Here is a 7691-nt window from a genome sequence, read left to right on the forward strand (position 1 = left end):
GTGGAGTGGGACTCAAGACATCTGGTTCAGCTGCTGACCTGCTGTGTGATGCTGGGAAAGTCACTCCCCCCCACTTGGTTCCAACCTCTGCCCGTCTGGTTTAACAAGGTCATAAGCTCTGCAGGTCAAGGATTGGCTCTTGCTACATGTATGTCTAACACCTTGGACAATGAGGCTGCAGTCTTGGAATACAGATAACAGTCTACAGAGGAATGGTGATTCACATTATTCAAGAGGTTTAATTACACAGAAAAGCAATATTCTCTGTTAATTCATCATGATTTTAGAGCTCCGAGTCAGCTTTATCTTCAGTTCTGTTTTCAGGACTATGAAAAGTTATGTTCTCAGACCAATGGTGTTTTGTGTAATAGAAGATCCTACGGTATCATTAGGAGATGTTACTGCATCCTATTTCTGTGGGGAAAGGGCCAGGGGGATAGTGACTTCATTACAGCCACGCACAACCTTTGATAGCACAGAGTGATCCTAATTTGATAAGAGCCCGAAGCTACCCAAGCTTTCGCATCGCTACTGTGTCTAACAGCAACCGAGTCCCTGGCTGAAAAGGGAAAGATAATGGAATTTATTAGGAGGAAAGTGAAAGGAAACCTAACCCATCATTACACATCGAGGTCATTTAAGCTGTTCAGTTCATATTCGACTCTCGCTTGCCTAGGTCTGTGGCAAAAGAATTAACGAGCTGAGTATTTCATCAGGAGTTGGGATGAATTGAAATGGGAAGTTGTTTCTATGAGAGAGAGAGGAGAGAGAGATTGCAATGTACTTGAAACAGGAAAAAGTCTTAAGTAAACTAAAACCAGTTTAGAGAGTGCAATGGAGACAGGCATGGTGGGAGGGGATTAAACCACACAGACAGACGTGGGGTATGTGTGTGGGGGGGGTTACTGTCATCCTCTCAGAAGAGCTTAATGTGCATAATGCTACGGCAGCCCTGCTTTCAGTCCGGCACTCCCCCTCTTCCCATGCTAGAGCCATCTTTTACTGCTGCCTCCTTCCAATTCCCCAAGCAGTAACTTCTAGCCACTAGAGGGGGACCTCACGTGTACGGCGCATGCACTGCAGAGGATGCCACTTTACAGAGCAAATGGCATCCTTCATTCAGTATGATCTCACACCTATGGAGGATGCCACGTTGCTCTACAAAATGACGTCTTCCATGCCGTTTAGGGAGAAATAAGTCATTAAAATAGGGTCATGTCAGTGAAAGGTTTGGGAACTGTTGCAGTAGAGGCTCATGCGTTTGCATTCAGAAGTCCCCTGCCCAATCCCCAGACACAGCTCAATCAGGGAGATGTTACAAACTCAAAACCCATCTCTTTTATGCTTCCTATAATGATCTGTTGCCCAGTCACCCACATAATCACTTACAGTTTGGAATCTCGCATGCCTCTCTCTCTTTGGGTCAGAGAGATGGGAAAGTGACAGTGCTCTCCTTAACCTCTATCCATAGCTCCAAGCAGCTGGATGTTTCTGTTAAATGGTCATTAGTGAAATACTTAATGCGGATATTTAAATGTGTGTCGTTAGGCTTCAGAGTCAACACTCCATTGAGATGAACGGGGCAATCCATATATTTCAGGGCTTTTGGTATGGGATCATTAGTACAGCACAGGAAAGACAGGTGCTGCATTTGAACCGACAGCAGAATTCTCCAGCTGACATCACTTTTGTCGTGAACAGAGACTAAAATATTCCATCTGGTCATTGACTGGATTCATCCCATTAGGTGTAGGAGATACCATTTGTACTATTGCAGCCACCCTTGGTTCTGCTCCACTAAAGAGGGGCAGCTTTAAACTCCAGCAGTCAATGCAGCACTTCTCACGTGAACTAAAAATTGCCCAAAAGAATCAATACCACTGCCTAGCTCTTACAGAACCTGATTCCGGGGCCATTAATTGATTGTTTTTCATCCATAGATCTCAAAAGCACATTTCCAATGATGAGACAAGTATCACTACCCCCATTTCTAAAAAGGGGGAAACAGAGGCACAGAAGTGACTTGCCCAAGGTCACCCAGTGGCAGAACTGGAATAGAATCCAGATCTCCCAAATCCCGGTCCAGTGCCCATATTCATTACCTTAGACCCTCTTTGTACATAAGCTAAAATGACAAAAGGATTTATCATCGCCGCCTTCTTCATTGCTTTGAAAGGTCTGCTTCACTCATGTGTCTAAGAGATTTAACATTCATTTGTCCCCTTTAACAACTGCTGCCCTTGCCTTTCTGAATGGGTGAATTAAAATTGGAATTGGTAGAAGCAGCTAAATTTGGATGAATGTACATGCAAGCTAGGCAGACTTTGTAGTCAGCCTCCCATTAAACCAGATTGTGACAGTTGATTTATATCCTTGATTTAGTCCTAAGTGGCACACAGGATCTGGCACAAGAGATGAATGTAGCTGAACCACTTGGTAATAGCGACCATAATTTAATTACATTTAACAGCCTTCTAGGAGGAAAATGCCACCACAGTAGTATTTAACACAGGGGTTTCCGCACAGTAGCACTTAACTTCAGAAAGGGGAACTATACAAAAAAGGGGAAGCTAGTTAAATGAAAACTAAAAAAGTACTGTAACAAGGGTGAACTGTCTGCAAACTGCATGGAGACTATTTACAACCACCATAAGAGGCTCAAATGAAATGTATATGCCAAATCATATACACACACACACACACACACACACACACACACACACCCCCCTCTACCCTGTTACAATGCCACCCGATATAACACGAATTCGGATATAACGTGGTAAAGCAGCACTCCGGGGGGGGGGGGGGAAGGGGGGAGAGGCTGCGTGCTCCGGCAGATCAAATCAAGTTCGATATAACACAGTTTCACCTATAACGCGGTAAAAATTTTTGGCTCCCGAGGACAGCGTTATATTGAGGTAGAGGTTTGATAGATAGATAGATAGATAGAGGACCAGGAAAAAAAAAAGTACTACCCTGGCTAAACAGCTGATTAAAAGAGGTGGTTAGAAGCATTACCCATTCAACACAACACAAGAACCAGGAGTCACCTGATGAAATTAATAGGCAGCAGGTTTAAAACAAACATAAGAAAGTACTTCTTCACACAACACACAGTCAATTTGTGAAACTCAATAGCGGGGGACGTTGTGAAGGCCAAAAGTATAACTGGGTTGAAAAAAAGAATTAGATAACTTCACGGAGGACAGGTCCATCAATGGATATTAGTCAAGATGGTCAGGGATGCAACTCTGTGCTCTGGCTGTTCATAAACCTTCAATTGCCTGAAGCTGGGACTAGAGGACAGGGGATGGATCACTCAAAATTGCTCTGTTCTGTTCATTCCCTCTGAAAAATCTGGCACTGGCCACTGTTGGAAGACAGGATACTGGGCTAGATGGACCCCTGCTTTGGCCCAGTATGGGCATTCTTATGTTGGATTTGCTTTTTATTAATGCTACATAAGAGTTTGCAGCCATACAGTGCAAAGCTGCACCCAATCCCATCAATTGTCTATATCTGGAACAGTGCAAGTGAGTTCAGCTCCTTGTTTTGCACAAGTGACATTAGACCTTAATTGTTGAATAGATCATTGGAGTAGTATGTTGCCCTGCTGCCTTGTTATATAATCTAGAGGTGTTGCAGAAAAGCTTATGAGCCATTCAGTGAAAAATGGCCTGAAATCCTACATTTCTTATCCTCCCATTCCCAGACCTTTTCATACTAAGTGGAATGGGTAAATTCAGTGCAATCATTCCAAAATTTATTTCTCTAGGGTTGTTTAGTAAAAGATATAGATTAGGGCCATATGGTCAGGATGGGAATGTCAACATGGCAGGGTAATGCACACTAGGCAGGGTAATGCACACTAACGCCCACCAACATGTTGCACATTAAATTGATCCACATTGACACTGCTGGTGCACACTAAATGTGTGCTTTAACATAGTATTGTTTCAAACACTATGCATCTGTGAGCAGGGGATCCCAGCCCCAGAATCGCAGCAGGCTGGAGTGATTCTTCCAGAGACATAGGGAAGTCCTTCCATGGAGTTTGAGATCTGTGCATGGGGAGGGACAAGTCTCCTCCTCCCTCACCAACACCATGGAGCTTGCATGGATAACTAACAATCAGCATTACAGTCACTCAGAGAGCTCAGGATGTAGCTTTGCAGTTGGAGATTTTAAGGCTAGAAGGGATGTTAGATCATGCAGTCTGACCTCCAGCATATCAAGCCCTTAAATATGTCCCAAATTGCTTTACAAACACAAGACTCCTGTGAGAGATGTTACGATGGGTAAGTAAGTATTAGCCTCATTTTACAAATGAGCACACCGAGACCCAGAGAGGTGAAGGGAGTCGCCCATGGTTGCCCCAGTGAGACAGGGGCAGAGTTGGAATAGAACCAAGGTTTTCTCACTTCTAACCACTGGACAACGCTGTCTCACAGGTTACACCTGTGCACAGGTTGCACCTGAAGGAAGTGGGGCACAGAAAACACCTGATGTTTCCGTACAGCATGCAATTCATTATTGGGTGCTGGGATTGTTAGAACATGTGGTTGGAGAGGGAATAGGATCGGAAGATAGCTAGGGAAACAGAGACAGACTTGTATATGAAGAGCCTTCTCTGACCCGTCTCCTCCATTAGCCATTGCAGGTTGGGTTTTCATATGCTCCCAAGTGAGCTAGGAGGAGGAGACTGATTGACTTTCAATGGGATGCGTGCTCCTAAACCACTCTGGACATGTCTACACTTCATCTGGGAGCGATCCGGCCAGCCTGGGTCTGCAGACTCATGCCCCTGGGGCTTGCGCTAGCCGTGTAAATATTGCTTTGACGTGAGGTCCGACTCTCACGCAACCCCTCCCTCAGGCTTGAGGGTCTGAGTCTCAATATCTACACAGTTATTTCTAGCGCACTACCCCAAGCCCTGCTGGAACCCAGGGTGGGAGGCTTGTTCCCAGATAAAGTGTGGACCGACCCTTAGGCGCCTTTGAAACCCCTCTCCCTAACTAATAAGGCAAGGCTCTATTGCTCACTTTTATTATAGCCATACACCTGCTAGTTTTGACTGAGCTCGCATGCTAAAAATAGCAGCAACAGGAGCAAGCCACCCTCGTATGTACCTAGAGTCTCAAAGTATTGTACTTGAGTGGCTAGGGCTAGGCCATCCCACTGCCTCTGTGGCTACACGGCTATTTTTAGTGCTCTAGCACAGTGTTCCACCCCTTCCCCCAAGGACCCACCCCTCCCCCTCCCTCCCAGTGTCTCCTGCATGCCGCTGTTCCGCAGCATGCAGGAGGCACTGGGAGGGAGGAGTTGATCAGTGGGACCGGCGGCCTTGGACATAAGGGTACTCCAGGGGGTCCACGAGTTATGGACCCCGTTTGAGAAACCCTGCTCTAGCACAATCCAGGACACTTACATCTGTCTACCCATGCTGGAAATTACACCTCTGGCTGCAGTGTGGATGTATCTAAAGACAACAGGAAGAAAATTGGGCAGCATTTTATGAAACAAAAAGTGAAATGAATCCAAGCAATCTAAAATAACAGCTAAACAGCTCTGAGATGGTGAAAGGCAGCACTCCAGGAGCTGGAAGCTTAATAAAAAAAAAAAATAAAAAATTGCTGGACAAAGTCCCTGTAAAACAAAAAGGTGGGAACTCCCACTAATGGTCTGCCTGCATTGAGAAGCAGACGAGGACGCTGTGTGCACTGGGCAATTGAAGCTGAAAAAGATTGTTCCTCTCATGAGGACGTAGCTTAGCATGGCAGAAGCAGCATGCTTGGGCAGTACGGGTGGAACATTTTCACAGGAGGTAAGTGCACTTGTTTCAGCACAATCCCGGACCCAGTTCTCCTGTGCAGATCTTTTGAGAGCTATTGATAAATGTGGAAATTAAAAATGATGTCTCTCGTCAAATGCAGCCTCCCTCCGGCACTGTTTCTGTAGCCCTGCCATTTGGGGATTTATTACTTTCACACAATACGGGTGCTGCGATAAACTTGTTGCTGCTTGTCAGAGCCGACTATGTGCTTCCTGGGGCTTCCTTATGAATCAATAGTTTCAACCCTGACTGTAATCAGAACCCAGGGGAAATGGCTGTTAGATTGTTAATGCTTGTGTTTAAAATTCTGATAATTGATTTGTTTTTCCTCCTACTCCCAGGATAGTCTCTAAAGATCAATAGAAATAAAGACACCTCCTACAAAGTAACACCAAAGAGAAAAAGAATGGTTTAAAACAAACAAACAAACAAAAAAAAAAAAACACTAGTGCACCAGCCTTACCAGCCTGTCATGCCAAATCATCAACCCAGCTCCAGATCGGTTATGCAACCTCAGTTGAACTAAAAAGACCTCCTTGTTCAAAGTACTGTACCAACAAATGCCACAAAGACCGTCCCTGCCTCCCAGAGCTCCTGATCTAGGACAGAAATCAGGCAGAAGGTGAATAAAATATACTTGCCCAACCTTATGAGGAGTGGGATCATGGAAAAAGCCCTAATTCCCACTTTTTCCCCATGCAAATGGGCAAGGAGAACTTTGTAGGGGGTGTCTCACACACTGATGGCATTCAACAGGGCTGTGTGCTTGGTGCAGAGAAAACCTGTGACAACCCTTTGCTGGCTGTATGTGCCAGCTGGATTTTGTGAACGAGGAGGAGCCCCTGAATCAGGCAAGCAGCCGGATAGAAAATTAAAGCAAGCGTAACCCACTGGTGTGCACATGCGACAGGTCCCCCTCTGTGCCAATCCTCAGATCTGAGGATGTTACAGCTCTCAGCTACCAAGCTTTGGCTCATTAGTTCAAGCTGTAGTAGCTCATGCTTTTTGCTCTGGAGGTCCCTGGTGCAATCCCCAGTGCATTGGCCAAGAGGGCAGCCGCCCCATAAGAACCAGGAGGAAGAGTTTTGCTGGGGGTATAGTTCTGAGCACGCTAAGGGTCTATCTACACAGCAACTGGAAGGTGGCATACCGGAGCTAGCTTTGAGAGTGCAAGCTCACTAAAAAAAAGAGACAGCATAGCTGCCTGGGCTAGTCCCCTGAATACAATCCTGCTTGGGATCCTGGGTACAGACTCAGGTAACCATCAGGATGCTACCGCAGCTACACTGGAATGAATGAAAATTAGGGTCTACCCATTCCTAGCTAGTCTGGCAACTGAATGAATATAAATACCTGCTGTAAAAGAGACGTCTCCGAAAGATGACTCGGCATCATTCCATCACATCGGGATTCCCGGGCATCCCGGAGTGTGGATAGGACAGGAGTCACGGCTCTGCCCACTTGCTAGCAGCGAGAAATGGCTCGTGAGCAGCTCGCCTTGTTCTCCTCCCGAGGTCTGGAGTCACAAACTGAGCAGGGCTGAATAGGAACCTTCCCCCTCCGATTCCCCTTGTGACAGACCCAGACCAGTGGGGTACAGGAGTCTAGTAGAGGGCAAATATACTGGTCACTGGATGAGTAGTTTTCTGTTCCCTGAGTGACCAGAGCAGGGGCTGCACTAGAGTAATCAGGAACCTGCTAGAACCAGTTAAGGCAGGCAGACTAATTAGGACACCTGGAGCCAATTAAGAAGAAGCTGCTAGAATCAATTAAGGCAGGCTAATCAGGGCACCTGGATTTTAAAAGGAGCTCACTTCAGTTTGTAGTGTGAGAAGCTGGGAGCAAGAAGCTGAGAGTG

The sequence above is a fragment of the Chrysemys picta genome, chromosome 2 (assembly GCF_011386835.1).
Source record: "Chrysemys picta bellii isolate R12L10 chromosome 2, ASM1138683v2, whole genome shotgun sequence".
NCBI lineage: Eukaryota > Metazoa > Chordata > Testudines > Emydidae > Chrysemys > Chrysemys picta.